Here is a 16,844-nt window from a genome sequence, read left to right on the forward strand (position 1 = left end):
GTCGATGGAGGAAGTAGGCACCACACCTTCACGCACAAGCAACCTAATTCCCGTAAATTCGGGGGAGGGGGGCGATGAGATCTGATTCCGATGAGCTTAATTAGGGTGGCCGCCCAACACCATGACGTCTGGATGTTGTTTCACCTTGGTTTCGCCACATGTTGAAGACACTCCACAGCACTCCTCGAACACCCGAAAAGTCATGCAGTTTCCGAAATGCTCGTGCCGAACCTTCGGGCCATCATAACCTGCCCTCTGTCAAACTCAGATACATCACGTGCCTTCCCCATTCTACACACGGACGGTTCGCCCACTGATATAACATGCACCGTGCATGAGTCTGACTAGCACTCATTCGTCGCCAGGTCGCTATGTCGACAGTAGATCGGTGGTCACAATGTTCTGGCTGATCAGTGCATTTCGGTTAGCGATAGGCTGCACTACAGGCAATGGTTCATTGCGGCGGCGCAACGGCCAGGATAGCGCCCATTTACTGAGCATGAAAACGTTATTGTCGTTTTGGGAATCATAATAGGTTGGTAAAACACAACAGGCATGGCAGAACAGCCGTTAACGAGCAGTTAACTGCATTTCAACCAAGTTATATTGTGGACTTACAACAGACCAAATGTTCCTTCCGAATAACTGCTCAGCATACTAGCCGTGAGGTGCTAGCTGTGTAACACAACTGGTAGTGGCAGGTGGGAAACGTGCACACAATCGTCGTCCTGATTTCGGGTGATGGCGGTACAGAAATTAAACAACCGGACAGCTGCAGCAATTGAGCAGCGGTTGCTAATCGGTCGGCGATCGTAACGGAAATGAGAACGAAATTCAGCTATGATGGATCATGAACAGTTTGCTCGAAAATGTACCTGCTTCGTGTCTCACTGCCGTACAAAATGCCTTCGATGATACACTCTGTAGCTGCCCTTTTACAGGACTTGAAAACTCACGTGATAAAGATCTGGTGAAGTTAGTGCGTAGAATTCCACGTTGTATTACACTACGCCGCGTGAAATAAAGAATCTGGCTAGTCAGATTTTTGCCTCGGGGACAGGAACGTGGCCAATGAGACGCGACATCATTTTACGTCACAAGAAGAGCATATGAGCCGCCATACTAAATGACGTAAAAAATCGTATTTGTTGGGTTTTCTTTCTCACAGAGGACGCAGTGTGAATATCAGCTGCTTCGAATCAACGGCAAATTGAAGATCTCTCGAAAACGCATTGTTCTAGCTACGGTGTATAGGAATTAAATGACAGGAAACTACGAGCGTTGAATGAAAAGTAATGCCGCCATCTTCGTTAATTGGGTTTGGATGGGAATATTTTAATAAATCAAACGCAAAAATAATCCTTAGAATGTGATCTTTAATTACCAAATTTCACTTTTCACTTTTCCACATAATCACCAGATAATTGGAGACATTTCTGCCATCGATGGACAGGTTTTCTGAAGCCGTCACGGAAGAATTCGACACTCTGTTTCCGGAACGACAGTCTCACAGTTCTCTCAACGTCTTCATCAGAAGAATACTTATGTCCTCGCAGATCGTCTTACATTATCAGGAACAGATGGAAGTCGGACGGTGCTAAATCTCGACTGTATGGAGGATGCCATACGGTGGTGAGATGCAGTCTCTGAAGATCTGCTGTGGTGGCAGGTCAAGTGTGTGGTTTGGCATTGTAATGCTGCAAGAAAACATTTCACTTTTCCTTTCAGACCCTTGTTAGCCATCGTTTCAGAGTTCGCAGCGTTTTGATGTAATGCTTTGAATTTATTGTTATTCCACGATCAAGGAAATCAACATAGATAGCACCATCTGCATCCGAGAACACTGTGGAAATGATTTTTCCACCTGAGGGCTGCGTCTTGAATTTCTTTTTCAGGGGCGAGTCTTTGTGTCGATATTCCATAGACTGAAATTCCGTCTCCGGGTCGTAATTGTGTACCCACGTTTCGTCTCCTGTCACAATTGAATGGAGAGAGGCGTCACCTTCATTCTCTTAACGCGAGAGGAGTCCCTGGCAAATTTCAAGTCTGTGCGCTTTCATTTCAGGAGTCAGGTTTCGGGGTACCCATCGTGCACGGGTCTTCCGATACCCAAGCAAAGCAATTATGTGAACCGCACGTTCTTGTGAAATGCCGATAGTGCTTGCAATTTCTCTCTGAGTGATACGACGATCGTCCTGAATCAATCTGTCAACATTTTGCTTGTTAAACTCGTTGGTTGCTGTCACAGGACTTCCAACACTTTGTTTGTCACGCAAGTCAGATGTTCCCGCCTCAACACCTTTAAACATATTCGCCCAACGACGCACAGTACTCACATCAGCACAATCACTATAAACTGCTTTCACTCTCTGATAAATCTTCTTTGGGGTGACACCTTCTGCTGTCAAGAATTCAATGACTGCACGTTGCTTAAATCGCACTGACCGACCGTCTGCGCAGGGTCCCATACTTTACACTGTAACAACGCAACCCTTCAATGCTAAGGCTTCCCGTCAACTGGAGCTACGGGACAAGCCAGTACCTGCCGCATACCAATGCTGCCAACTGTTGAGGAGTTACAAAAGTGGAGACATTACTTTTCAGTCAACCCTCCCACATATCTGTAGGCAAAGTTTTTATAACTTGGGTGCTACGAAAGCATACCGTTTTCGATACTATAAGATGCCCTAACAAAACCACGTCTTTTTGGTGCAAGCTGCATATTTAAGATCAAACAATGACATTTGCAGATATAGTCTTTACACAGCGTATACCATATAAGGAGCTTTGGTTGCTATATTTAAACCGTAGCGTAGTTGATAGCGTCGTGACCTACGAGGACAAAGGGAGCAGGTTCGCATCTGCCTACTTCGTACTTTTTTTTCACCTTGTAGAAAACAAAAGATTTTGGGCCTTTCTTATTACTTTAATAGAATTATCATCTCAAAAATCTGTGTTATTAATTTTAAGTAATGTATCTGCTACAATTGTCTTTGCAAAGGCGAAGTGGACAGAAATCTTAACGTGACTGGCAGTCTATGTCAGAAAGTAAACAAGTTACATGATACTACGCGATCACGATATTATTGCACTTGGTCTCCGTTGACTGTTAACGAAACATGCGGCGACTTTACAGTAAACAGGTACAGCGGTGACTAAGGAAGATGCATAGCACTGTGAATTATTTCAAGACAAGTGCGAGTATATTATGAAGCGCTTCAACGTGTCCTCCTCAAATATCACGATAAAAACTTGCAGTAATCCAACAGAAGCGCCCTGCTCCCATGTGAAATAAATCGTGGTCGACCAATAGAAGTTTCAGCTATTACGAAATTTTCTGTAAGATATACAGGGTGGTTATAATCAAAGTTAAACTTTCAAAAGGCTGTAGAAATAACACCACTGGTCAGAATGACGTCACATTGCAACCGAATATTATCGGAGAAGGGGGAAAACTCATGGTAGAAGAAAAAAATTGTGTGAAAATTGATCAATAGATGGCGCTGTATGTGCCAGAATACGTAAATGAAAACACCTGCCGGCCGGTTGACCGAGCGGTTCTAGGCGCTTCAGTTTGGAACCGCGCGACCGCTACGGTCGCAGGTTCGAATCCTTCCTCGGGCATGGGCGTGTGTGATGTCCTTAGATTAGTTAGGTTTACGTAGTTCTAAGTTCTAGGGGACTGACGACCTCAGAAGTTAAGTCCCATAGTGCTCAGAGCCATTTGAACTATTTTTTTGAAAACACCTGTCATGCGCACGACCCACTGAAGTTTGTATAAACACGACGGTACACGGCCTTTCCTCCCTTCGCGTCTTCGACGTTCGCTATGAGTGTCTCAATGCAGGATCGCGCTTTGCTTGTAAAGTTTTATTACAAGAATGATGACTGTGCATACGTCGCTATGCAGAAGTTCCGGACACTGAAGGGTTTGAAAAAAGGAATTCGAAAGGACGGGTTCTTTTGGGCAACCTGGTAGAGGGAAGAACCGAAATAACTGGACGTCAGTGGAAGCAGTGGCCACAGTAATGAGTAATGCGGGAGGAAACGAGTGGTGGTGTGCAAACGTGTAGTACAAGGATAATTGCCCGAACATTGGTTCAAATGGCTCTGAGCACTATGGGACTCAACATCTTAGGTCATAAGTCCCCTAGAACTTAGAACTACTTAAACCTAACTAACCTAAGAACATCACACACAACCATGCCCGAGGCAGGATTCCAACCTGCGACCGTAGCAGTCCCGCGGTTCCGGACTGCAGCGCCAGAACCGCACGGCCCGAACATTGGGCATACCCTTGAGCAAGGTGCGTAAAATCCTACGAAACATCCTTCTTTGCTATCCATTCAAAATTACCCATGAGCACGAGTTGCTTCCTGTTGACTTGCCAACAAGAGACACCTTTGTTTTAGAATTTCTTGCTCGCGTGGAAGTGGACAACGATTGGCCATGGAAGATTTTGTGGACAGACGAAGCCCACTTCCATCGAACAGGATATGTTAGTACACAGAATTGTCGAACATGCGGAACGGAAAAGCCACACTCAGATCAACCAGTACCACTTGATCCTGAAAAGGTCACTGTGTGGAGTGGTTTTACGGCATCATTTATCGTAGGGTCATAGGTTTCCGAGGAGGTAAGCGCTATGAGTGTCTTTTGCACAACTACGTCATTCCAGCTCTCCACCATCGTGGATGTGTGGATGGGATCATTTTTATGCAAGATGGCGCACCTCCGCACATTGCAAATCCAGTAAGCAGCTGCTGAAGCGCCATTTCGGAAATGCTAGAATTGTCAGTACCCTTTTCCCTGCAGCCTGGCCACCCTGATCACCTGATCTTAATCCGTGTGACTTCCGGGTGTGGGGCTACCTCAAAGATGCTGCGTTCTGTGTTCCGATTGGGAACTTTGCTGCACTGGAGGCACGCATTTGGCAACACATTCTGAACGTGACCCCAGCAACACGTCGATCAGTTGTGGAGAATGCTGTTTCTCGATTTCAACTTGTTGCAGAAAACGGTGGACAGCGTACTGGACATGATTTTCGCCATTCACACGGAAATTAACAGTCCGATTTGATTTTGATTGATGCTTTCTATGCGGTTTTTGGCCTCAGGACAGTTAAAAACCGATGTGATTGATGCTTTTTATGTGGTTTTTGGCCTCAAGACAATTAAAAACGATGTGAGTGATGCTTTTTGTGCGGTTTTTGGCCTCAGGACAATTAAAAACCGATTTTTCCCATCCGACGTGGTATGACCTTGCCGCGGTGGATGGGCTTACGAAACTAAGTGTATCATACCTGTACACCCATGCACTCTGCGTGGTACAATTTGTTTAACGTCAAACGTACACATTAGGCATTGTTGTATGATTCATTTGTCAAAAGAATGGTTCAAATGGCACTGAGCACTATGGGACTTAACGTCTGAGGTCATCAGGCCCCTAGAACTTAGAACTACTTAAACCTAACTAACCTAAGAAGATCACACACATCCATGCCAGAGACAGGATTCGAACCTGCGACCTTAGCGGTCGCGCGGTTCCAGACTGTAGCGCCTAGAACCGCTCGGCCATGCCGGCCGGCTATTTGTCATTTGTAGCCGACCACTATTAAATGATGATGCTTACAGCGCCATCTATTGCTACATTTTGTAACTAATTATTTTTCTGCTGCCATACGTTTTCTCCTTTCTCCGATAATATTCCGTTCCAATTTGATGTCATTCTGAGAAGTGGTGTTATTTCTACAGCGGTCATAATAACCCTGTATATACCTCTCTCTGGATTTATGGACTGGCTCATATTTTTATCTTGCCGGTAAATATCTTTTCCAATGATAGTGACCTGCTTAGAAAAAATCTCCTTTTCCATTCAAATGAAATTACGAAACAAATCTCGATCTCGGAATATACGTAATGAAGTACGTAGTGTTGGAACAATGCATGGAGACGATAGTTGTTAAGCGAGCACGAACAGACATTACACATTATACCTTAACTATCTTCAATTTAAATCTGAAACGGGATGAAAATTCGATAAAGTTAGCGAATAACTTCTACTTTGCACGTGTCTGAGATCGTTGTACAGCATTATATAGTGTTCCTCTAGCAGTGATTTTCTGTTCAAGCCACCAACGAGTCACGAATCTTTCTCCGCTCTTCTTCTATAATCTCTGACAGAGTTAATGCAGCTATTTCACGTGCATGTATTTAAGGAAGCTGTTCGGTTAGCGAGACAAAACACCCGACAGCGGCCGCTGGAGAGCACTGAAGAGCGCAAATCACGTCGAGCAGCTAGTCCCGCGTGCCGACGGCGCCGTGCCTCGCGAGGTCCGCTGTCCATCCGCGTCCACGTCAACGTTAGCGTGCCTCGGCCCGTGGACGGCTTAAGGCGCATCTGTAGGCACGACTGGAGACACACCGTATTCAGTGATGCAGGCAAATTCCAGCTCGGCGTGAACGACAGTCGCCCGCGAATGCGGTTTCCACTGCACGAGCTGTAACTATGGGAGTGTGTCAGTAAGCAAAATCTACTCTCCATAAGGCAAGGTCTATGTGCGGCGGAAGGTCCTTCTGGTACAACCCCTTTGTTCAGCTTGCGAATAGTGCAGGGGAAAAACGACTGCGCGTAGTTTTGCTTTGGATTTTCACTTCTATTAGCCTACATGGTAACAAACCCAGACTTTATTACGATGTTCCCGAACCGGTCAAACGAGTGTTTAGTAAGCCACCTCTGTCTCGAGTAATTTTCATTTCTTTAGAATTCTTCCAAGAAATCTCAGTCTGGAGTTACTTCCCTGTGACTAGTTTTATGTAGTTCGGCCACTTTATTTCGCTACGGATGGATATTGCAAGATATTTCAGGTTGTTTCTGTTTGCAACAATTTATCACCAATATTGTAATCGCGAAGTAAAAGGCCATGTCTTCTGTTCCGACGCAACATGTCGTTTTCTTTATGTTGAAAGTCAATAGCCAGTTTCTAGATCAAGCGTTTCTCTACTGCAGTAACTTCTTACTTTCAAAATGGTTCTGAGCACTATGGGACTTAACTGCTGAGGTCATCAGTCCCCTAGAACTTAGAACTAATTAAACCTAACTAACCTAAGGACGCAACACACATCCATGCCCGAGGCAGGATTCGAACCTGCGACCGTAGCGGTCGCGCGGTTCCAGACTGTAGCGCCTAGAACCGCTCGGCCACCCCGGCCGGCTAACTTCTTACTTTATCATCTATAATATACATATGCAGAAAACAGTAACACACTTCTAACAATCCCTTGGGGTGTTCCAGAAGTTACTTCTAGTTGTTATTCCGTCACATCATTAAGAACGATGTGTTGAGTTCGACCTGCCAGGTAATTATGAAGGTAGTAACAGAGCTGATAGTACAGTCCATAAGCTGGTAGTTTGTTAGTACGGAACATTATCGAATACAGACTAGTTCTGGGCATCATTGTGGGGCCATATCTTGAACTCACAGTACAGGAACTTAAACCTTTTCAACTGGACAGCCTAATTCATTTACAGAAAACGTATCGCTGCTCCCCCACCACGAAAGTCAGACACCATTCTGAAATCGAATAAGCTAGCATTGCGTGGCGGCTTCAGTTGCGAACTGGATAACTTGACCTAGACATACAAAACCGAGAGACACTCTAACAAGAACTCGGTATATTTCTAGTCCGAGCTTTATCAAATTAATAGCCAGCTTCTCAGGTATGTTCCAAATAAAGATCGCAAAGTGGCATCGTTTTGTTGTTGACTACACAGATGGTATCTTGAGTTCGCAGAGCAGAGCGAAGGTTTAGGAGTCGTGAAATACGTACGTAACTGAAACAATTGGCCTCACGAGCCGCGAATAGCGCAGCGGCGGCGCTGGAAAGTTGCGGGACAAACGCGGAACTCGTCGCCGGAATGATTTATGAAGAGCAGGCCGGCGTTTGCGCAGCAGTGTCTCCCGCGGCGCAGTCGCGTGAACGCCTTAGCACCGCGCGCGCCACACCCGAAACGCAAACTTCGCCGATTTAATTAAACATTGACCAAGCGAGAAAGACAGCGCCCCTAATACACTGCGGTCGTTAACTAGATCTGCCCTCCTCCAGGGCCCGTGCGGCGCCGTTGCAGTCGCTGCCGCCACAGTCGCCCCTGGCTACCAGGCGTCGTTACGGGGATGCCTCCAATTGTCTGGATTACCCAACCGCCCATCTTTTCTATGGTACGATTTGCTTGTAGGGAAAAACAGCACAGCTATGCTTACTGCAGTAGCAGTGCCTTCTAAACTAATTTCCCATTACTTAGACTCTTGCTCATTTCCCACACTACCGTACATAGTATTTTCCGAACACGATGTCAGAGGCTTGCAGACCACGTAGGCTCTGTCACCAGAAATTTCACGTACCACAGCACCCAAAACATACATAAAGTTACAGAAGTTCTGTAAATTGCTATATTCACCTTAAAAATATGGAAAACAAACTGTAGTTATCCTTAGCAACCCCATATATTTAACAGTGACGTGGCGTACTATAAGGAGGTTCATAATATCTACAGGGTATCCCGAGAGGAATGGTCAATATTCAGTGATATGTCACGAACACTCATTTAAAGTAAAAAAAACTTCATATGAGCATATGCCCCATTCCGAATCGTTTCCGCGATAGAACACCTTAAACGTACATTTATTTTTGCGCTAGTGACTGGCACGTATGTGCCTTACCCAAGCAATCTCTTGACGTTTTGTTCTAGCCCAACCTACCTCGTTGCTTTCAACGTCTTTACACGGGATGCCTTTCTGCCATTAAACTAGCCCGTTGAAACCGCAGTTTTACACGGTACGTTGTGAGCGGATTATTGCAAGGGACGGACAAAGTATCAGAGGTTACGATCGGTTAATTGTGTTTGTACGCGCGCTAGCTAAAAATGCCACATATCTACACTAATGAAGAATGTGTAGATATGGAGTACATTTACGGCTTCCGCAATGGTAATACTCCTGCTACTGTCGAAAAATACCGTTGGCGGTATCCGACACGTCGAATTCCTGATCTTAGAGCGTTTACCAGAATTTTCAGCACACTGCATGAAACAAGTGTTCCGACAAGTTCCTATCTCTCTTCTGAACCTGTAGTTCAACAACCTGCGCAGGAACAGCTTACATCGTTAAAATTGTGCAGCATAGTCCTATCTCTAGCATACGGTGACTTTCTGCACGTACCTATGTCCCATGGATAGGTCTATGGCGAACATTACAAGCGGAAAACTTGAACCCATTTCACATACAGCGTGCTCACAATCTTCACATTGACGACAACGCCACACGACTTAAATCTTGTCATTACTTACACTACATGCGTCACTTGCTTCCATTAATAATATTCACTGACGAAGCCGCTTTTACACGGAACGGAATCAACAAAACACGAAACAATCATCTACTGTTACAGGCAAATCCACACGCAATAGTGGAAACCAATTCCCTCTTGTGTTTTTCGATCAAAGTTTCGTGCTGAGTGATCGCTAACATGCTGACAGGTCGAGTCATTCTAAATAAGCGAGTGACGGGGACACAGCTATGTGCATTTTTTTGGAAAATTCTTTTGTTGAACATCTTTGGCCACGCGGACTGCAATGTACTTCCAGCATGATGGAGCTGCCACACATTTTACAAGACGTCTAGGGAACATCTCATTAGCACTTACCCTAATCGCTGCATTGATCGTGGTAGTACACGTAACTGCCCACCGAGATCGCCAGTCCTTACGCCATTAGATTTTTACGTATGGAGTTGGATGAAGTCTGAGGTTTACAAACAGAAGGTGAATACGCGAGGTGAACTGCTTGTTCGCATCATGAACGCTGCAGCCCTCATTTTGGAACGTGTAGGGACACTCAGTCGAGCAACACAACATGTTCTCCCAAAAGTGCACAAATGCATCGAAGTTCACGGTAGGATTATAGAGCATTTATTGTGAAACGTACAACAGCTGTAATGTGATGTGTGCGATAATGCTCAGAGGTGAATGTGTTAATACTTTGTAAAACACATGTTGTAATGTTTACACTGTTTTGCACGTGTAAATGCGTAAACCTGACAATATACTGAATAACGCAGAAAACAAACAACAATGTACATTTAAATGTTCTCTATCTCGGAAAACATTCGGAATAGGGCAAATGTCCATACAAAGTTTTTGTTTCTAATGATCGTTCCTGTCAGATCCCTTATTGTCGACAATTCCTCCTGGGATACCCCGTATTTCCTGTTTGACTGCATTCTGGAAAGTGAGCTGTACGGATGCCTACGAGTCTTTGGCGGCGCTACCGGGCTGCAGTTCATCTTTCTAAAACGTCCTAAGTATGCCCTTAATTATTCAGATCCGGAGAGCTCGTTGATCTCTGCGTATGGCCAGCAAATAGCTCTGCCACGACAGCTGCTCAAAGCTATATCGGCAGTAAGTGTAACTTTTTTCCAGTTTCCTCCTACAAACTGAGGCTAGGGCCATGTTGGAAAAATACTTGCTGAGCGGAGGGGTTAAAAGTTACAAGCGGCAGATAACCCATCCAGTAACGCGTCTTTAAAATTGTTTGAAGTGCGTCATGGATCACGACACAGTATTTTAACCAGCCAGGGAACGGAGTACTTGGTCGGAGCAGCATGAGCAGTGACGGCAACCTGACAATGGTCCGACCAGCAAGCAGCATCCGGAATCCAATGCTGATTAATGACGAAGTGGATTATATTGTAAGCTGCCACTCAAAGGCTTATATTTTTATGAGACTGGCGTAATGTTCAAAAATGGTTCAAATGGCTCTAAGCACTATGGGACTTAACATCTGAGGTCATCAAGTCCCCTAGACTTAGAACTACTTAAACCTAACTAACATAAGGACAGCACACACATCCACGCCTGAGGCAGGATTCGAGCCTGGGACTGTAGCAGCAGCGCGGTTCCGGACTGTAGCGCCTAGAACCGCTCGGCCACAACGAACGGCGCGTTATGTTATTGCTTGCGTCAGGTCTAGAAGAATTAACTAATTTGTTATGGCAACTGAACGAATTACTTAAAGTATAGTTAGCATAGTGCGTACATATTTGTTTTTCCAGAACGTAATCCAGATTGCTTGTCCAGCGTCCACTTTTTCTTTTCTTAGGTGTGAAGCGATGGGTATGTCTGAGAGACGGAATTAAATTGAATTTGAAGTTAATTTCTCATTTATAGCAAGAGATGTTTTATGGGGAGTGATAATCATTCTAAGACTGAGTTGTTAATGTTTAACTTTTGAACCATACCATGGGCGGAATTACCAATGTGTAAGAAGTCAAGCGTATATTTTAGGGTAAAGAAGACTTCTAAAATCATCATTCGTTACGCATTATCGGGGATTTTGTGCGTTAAGACACATTTTTAATGGACGGTTCACCCGAGCCGGAATTATATTATATGTGAAGCGTCGGGAATGAGAGTTTGGGTCAGTTGTTAACTGAAGTCTGTTACGGCTCCCACTAAATAAGAGAATCGTCACAGCGGACTGGCAATATCTGCCATGACGAGAAAATTTATATCAGGTCCTCCTGTGGGCGTTAAAAGCATTTCTCCGACTAACAAGGAAACATAAAACACATTACGCTGCCCAAAATAATGCCTCTCCACACTAGACCACCTGTACGGAGCCTCGGACACGAAGTGTACTGGAGAAAAGCGACTTCTGAGTCAGCATCAGTAAGGTCAGCGTAACCTACCTTGCAGACATTGAAATTCGTTGTGCGGTTAAGGCCCTCATGTGAATGGTTACTTTGGTGGACCACGTTACAGTCTGTGGTGAACATTTGTAATGCTTTGCAGAGGTCGCCATAACGTCGAAATGAGACTTCGTGATACGTTCAACACTGTTGAGATTAACCAGTGTCTGACCTGCTTCAAGGTGTCCTGTCATGCTACTTCTAAACACTGTCCAAATGACACTGTAATTTTGACCAAAAGGCTGCACCCCACTGACAACGAATTTGCAAACACGACTCAACTTTCCAGTCCAACGCAGTACCCTTCGTTCACGTTGGTCACGTGCCTCTCCGAACTAGGGAATACTACTCTCCTTTACAGGAGAAATTCTTATGGTTTGTGGGGAATTCTTGATAGCCGTCTGCAGTAACTGCTCACCTCTTATTTCTCCATTTTCTTCTTTTTCCCAAATAGGCTTGTGTTTTGAATACTACTGTAGTACATACAAAGTTATGACCCAATATGGCGATTTATATAACGGAATTTCACGTATCCTCCTCAGGTATCGCTCCTAACAGATACATGACCACTAGGTCCCCGTCGCCGTCGCTCCGTGATGCCTCCCATCATTAGCCCTACGTTCATGATTTTTCTTACAACCAGACCGTTATAAGCTGGTTCGCTTCTCCAATGAGAAGTGCAGGATAAACTGACTGTTTTCTAAGAGAAATCACAATTTCGTTGGAAGTTCGTTGAAAGACGCTCTACAAGACAAGCCATATTTATTTTCAGAAAATAGTACCAGATGGTCTCATTCCTAAACGGTATAACTCACTATCTTTTGAATGTTATTCAATAGAGTTGTCATACGCTATCAAAAGATATTATTTTCGTCACGAAGCATTACGTCAATTACACGCACTACATGAATTAGACGTTGTCCCTTAACCTTCTTCCCTCTCGTCTTGCTACTTCATCAAGTTTTACCTCTCTAACACGGGCTGCTCATTCCTCCAATAAGGGGCAGAAAGGACTGGTACCACTAGGTCACAATACACCATCTGCCTCGCATACACTGCCAAATTTATTCTAAACCAAGTTCCTGTAACTTTTTGGCTAGAAATTGTCTATAACACATTTTAGGGACGAATGGTGAGGAAGAAAGAAACATATTGATGTATACAAAAACCACTTCGTCTTCCAAGACCCCTGAAGAAGATGTCCATGCCACATAATAATAAGCAAGTTGGAAACAGCTTATACTCGGACGAAGAGTTCGGGTAAGGTTTTATTTTCCTCCAAGCTTCTTCGCAAGTACTGACAGCGCTGTTCTGCGTGTACGAACGTTTATTCGGGAGTAGTAGCTGTCCGTACCGATTATATCACGCGCTCTCTTTATAGTGAAGGAGGTACGAATCAGCTCCCAGGAGTACGGGACAGTTCTTCCTCTATCTAACACTCAAGCATACTCGCATATAGCTCTAGCACAGCACCGTCAACATCATTGTTGAAACTATCTACCGACACACTCAAACTGACGACTGGCTCCGTTTGGAAAATAAAACAGCCTGATTTGAAGTAACTTATAAATCGTCTCCATATGGAACAAGGAATCTTTCTTTTAAAATACTTACTGTTAGACCTTCGGTTTCTCGAAAAGTGCTGCTTAAGACATCAGTGCACTTAGCTTAGATTAAAGCTGAGTATTCTCTTGGGTCGGTCTTTATGTCGGATCATCGTACTTTCAAATTAATGCATCACTTACATTAGCCCCCACTTCTCGTTATTCGGAATACGTTTTTTACTGCAAACCTAAAGCACACTCTCTGTCCTTTGACTTGTTCTCGCACAGCAAAGGATGCACTTAAGTTAAAAATCCAGATGACACTGAAGCCATTAAAGATGCAACATCAACATAAATCTGATTTAAGACCTACCCTATCATCCGCTCTGGAAACCTAGCCAAGGCAGCTCGATGGATATTTGAATCCCATTCCTGCCGACTACTAAGTCCAGTGCCTTAACCACTGCTCCGCTTTGTTACTCGGTTTAAAGGCAGAGCATACTTTCACTGTACTTTTTAATTATTTGCTTATCCGTCCTTTAGTTTCACTGTGAAACTAAGTGGCATAGAATCATCAGTTGGCAGTCCTATACCACACGTCAAATATTATTTATAAAAGAATTTATGAATGTAAGTTCCTATTGATGTGTGAGCCGTGGCGGTACTGCTGGCGCCGCCTTTAGAATTCCTGCCTCCACTAGCTCGGTCTGTCGTTTGATGTCCCTCTGGTTCGAGGCCACTGAGATCAATGCTCGAGGTTGTTGATGTGGGACGGGGCGTGTAGCGGCGTGGCGAGTTGGGGAGTGGTAAAGGAGCGAGGAGGATGGTGTGAGAGGTCCGCCCAGCGACTAAGGAGGGAACTTGCAGAAGCGTCTGAGGCACGGAGTCCGGCGAGTGCTTGCTGGGCATATTTGTTTTGTGTTTCTTCTATGCAGTGGCCGGAACCCCGTCCCCGTCGTCTCGCAGTACCTAGATGGTTGGGTTTTAGCCGACCTCTCTGCCAGACTTCATCGAATACAATGTAAGTACCTTTCCCTTGTAATACGGCCGGGTGCTGTTTTCGAGATACCTTCTGGCACTGCAGACGTTATCGCTCTGTTAACTATATTGGCTTATGAGGTGCCCGCGTCTCAAAATTTGCAAATGCTGAGGCTACGTAATTGGGTCTGGCAGCCTAGTTTTCTTTCGGGCGTTTCGTCGTCGTTGTAGAGGCTATATCTTGAAGTGAGGAAGGTATACAGCTTGGCTGGTTATTGTTGCTTCCATGTAACTAACCCTGCTGTGTTAATACTTCTTTTGCCGGTCTGCACCCAACGAAAAGGGCCTTGGCTGGCACGTTCTCTCGTTGTAACCTTTCTTGGCCTTAAAACTTATTTGGTGTAGTCTCGTGCTCCTTGCGTATGAGCCTTCTGGTGCGCCCCTTCTGAGGAGGCAGTTCAAGTTCTTTGTTATTTAAGCAGCTATTCACGAAGGCCTACCTGTTTTCTATTTGGTACTCTTACTTAACTGAATCTGTTATTATTGAAGGCCTGCCTGTTTTCTATTTGGTAATTTCACGTAAGTGAAACTGTTGTCATTGGAGGCCCGCCTGCCCTCTATTTGGTAATGTTACTTAACTTATGCTGTTATTATTGAAGCCCTCCATGCACATGATGGTACATGGGCCCTAACCTTTCGTGTTACATCCCTTTATCCATTACTGTAGATTTCAATGCGTAAAAATAAAAGCCGAAAAACTCATTCAGAGCGTCCTATAACGACATAAATGAACTCTCTCTCTCTCTCTCTCTCTCTCTCTCTCTCTCTCTCACACACACACACACACACACACACACACACACACACACACACACACACACAAACAAACAAACACAAAGAAAGATCAGGGACAGCCCTACGAAATGCCTCCAGCGATGGGTATCATTATTTCCTCAAGAAATATGTTTCCTCGCAGAGAAATTCATCACTAGCTGCAACATTCCGACGGCGCTCCTATGCCGCTGCCTGGTATCGATTGGAATATCAAATAACAAGCAAGCTCTCAGAAAAACGTTTGCCTAGGAGGCAATGGAAGCAATGCGAACGCTATATATAGCCTGCATTAAAAGTGGGCGCGAAGAAAACAACAATCTCACGCAGAGCGGGAAGAAGGAGCGAGAATGCTGGAGTAGAGGTAAAATTGTTTCCAGTGTCTGACACCGCGTTGGCGTCTCACAGAAACGCATATCACTACTGTATTCGGCTGACGCATATTGTCAGAGCACGTTACATCTACAATACAGACATAGCTCATTAACCTTTACCGGTTGTAAGTGTTATCGTATTGATCTGTGAAACATACACTTTTAGATATAGTGTAAAACAAAACAAAGGTCTAGTTATTTGCTCTCAATCCTTACACTTTTCCTTTTTGTAATCATGGCTACCAAAATAGCGAAATGTTTTGCACAATTCGTACGTCTCATATACGAAGGTTTTCAGGCTACAGCACACTATTTAATAACTAATAGAAACCGGAAGTTACAGTGGATTTTAAGATTGCATGAAACAATTCACAAAAAGTATTACAACTAAATGAAAAAATAATGACTTTTCATGCTTCCATTTCTAGAGTAATTCTAATAAAATTATTAGACGTTCATAATCGAGATCTTGTATCTATTTAGAAAAGAGTAAACGAATACACTTTATGGCTCACGTAGAATTCGGAAAAACATTAACTAGAATAGTAACTTGTACCGAAGTAGCAATTTTCGAAATCATGTATGACAGTAGTTTCAAAGGGCGCAGTTGCTAAGTTTCATACACGAAGGGCTTAAACCACCACTTCTTGTTCATATCCTTTAAAGAGTTCCTCACAGTGTAGTAAGCATCAAATATGAAGACACTGTGTAAAGCCCTCCATCAGCTTCTATCGGATCTTTATAATCTGGGCATCTTCCTTACACATCCTCTACTGCCCACAACCCGGGCATCAGCTTCATCTTGTACTTGCAGGCGCAATTAACACTATTTTTCGCTTCATTACCGTCATTATGAGAAAACTACGGATAGAAATCAAGTACAGCTGGGGAGATTACAAAGCTGTATAAATAAGAGTCGAAAATAGACTCAAATAAACTGGTACATTAACATGGTTACGCCGGCGCTGAGAATTGTGTTACACGCTGTCGGGCGGCACGCCTATTTCTGCTTTCCTTTATCTGGCGGCGCTGCTTTTCCTGTTTGTCGCCGTCGGGTGGTGATCGTATCCGAACGACCTAGGCCACAATTTTATATTGACATCTTATTCTGAAAGTGACCTAAGTCCATTCCTTTACAACAAGGAGAGATCACGTAAAATCATTTTCCACTAAATTAATCACGAATTATGTGATATCTCACGGCTCTGGCTGTTCTTTGTGTCTGGCTCACAGGTAATACAGGGTATTACAAAAAGGTACGGCCAAACTTTCAGGAAACATTCGTCACACACAAATAAAGAAAATATGTTACGTGGACGGGCTATACTTCCTACCGCACGCCTGCAAAGGGACATGACCTCAGACTGGCAACCT

General features: G+C 44.2%; 1 protein-coding gene across 1 annotated transcript in view; it reads right to left on the reverse strand.

The window, feature by feature from the left end:
• The window catches only part of LOC126174755 (calmodulin-binding transcription activator 1), a 1,816,127-nt gene that overhangs the window by 831,575 nt on the left and 967,708 nt on the right, over positions 1-16,844 (reverse strand). The gene's annotated exons all lie outside the window — the stretch shown is intronic.

This window comes from Schistocerca cancellata, chromosome 3 (assembly GCF_023864275.1).
Source record: "Schistocerca cancellata isolate TAMUIC-IGC-003103 chromosome 3, iqSchCanc2.1, whole genome shotgun sequence".
Taxonomy (NCBI): Eukaryota; Metazoa; Arthropoda; class Insecta; order Orthoptera; family Acrididae; genus Schistocerca; species Schistocerca cancellata.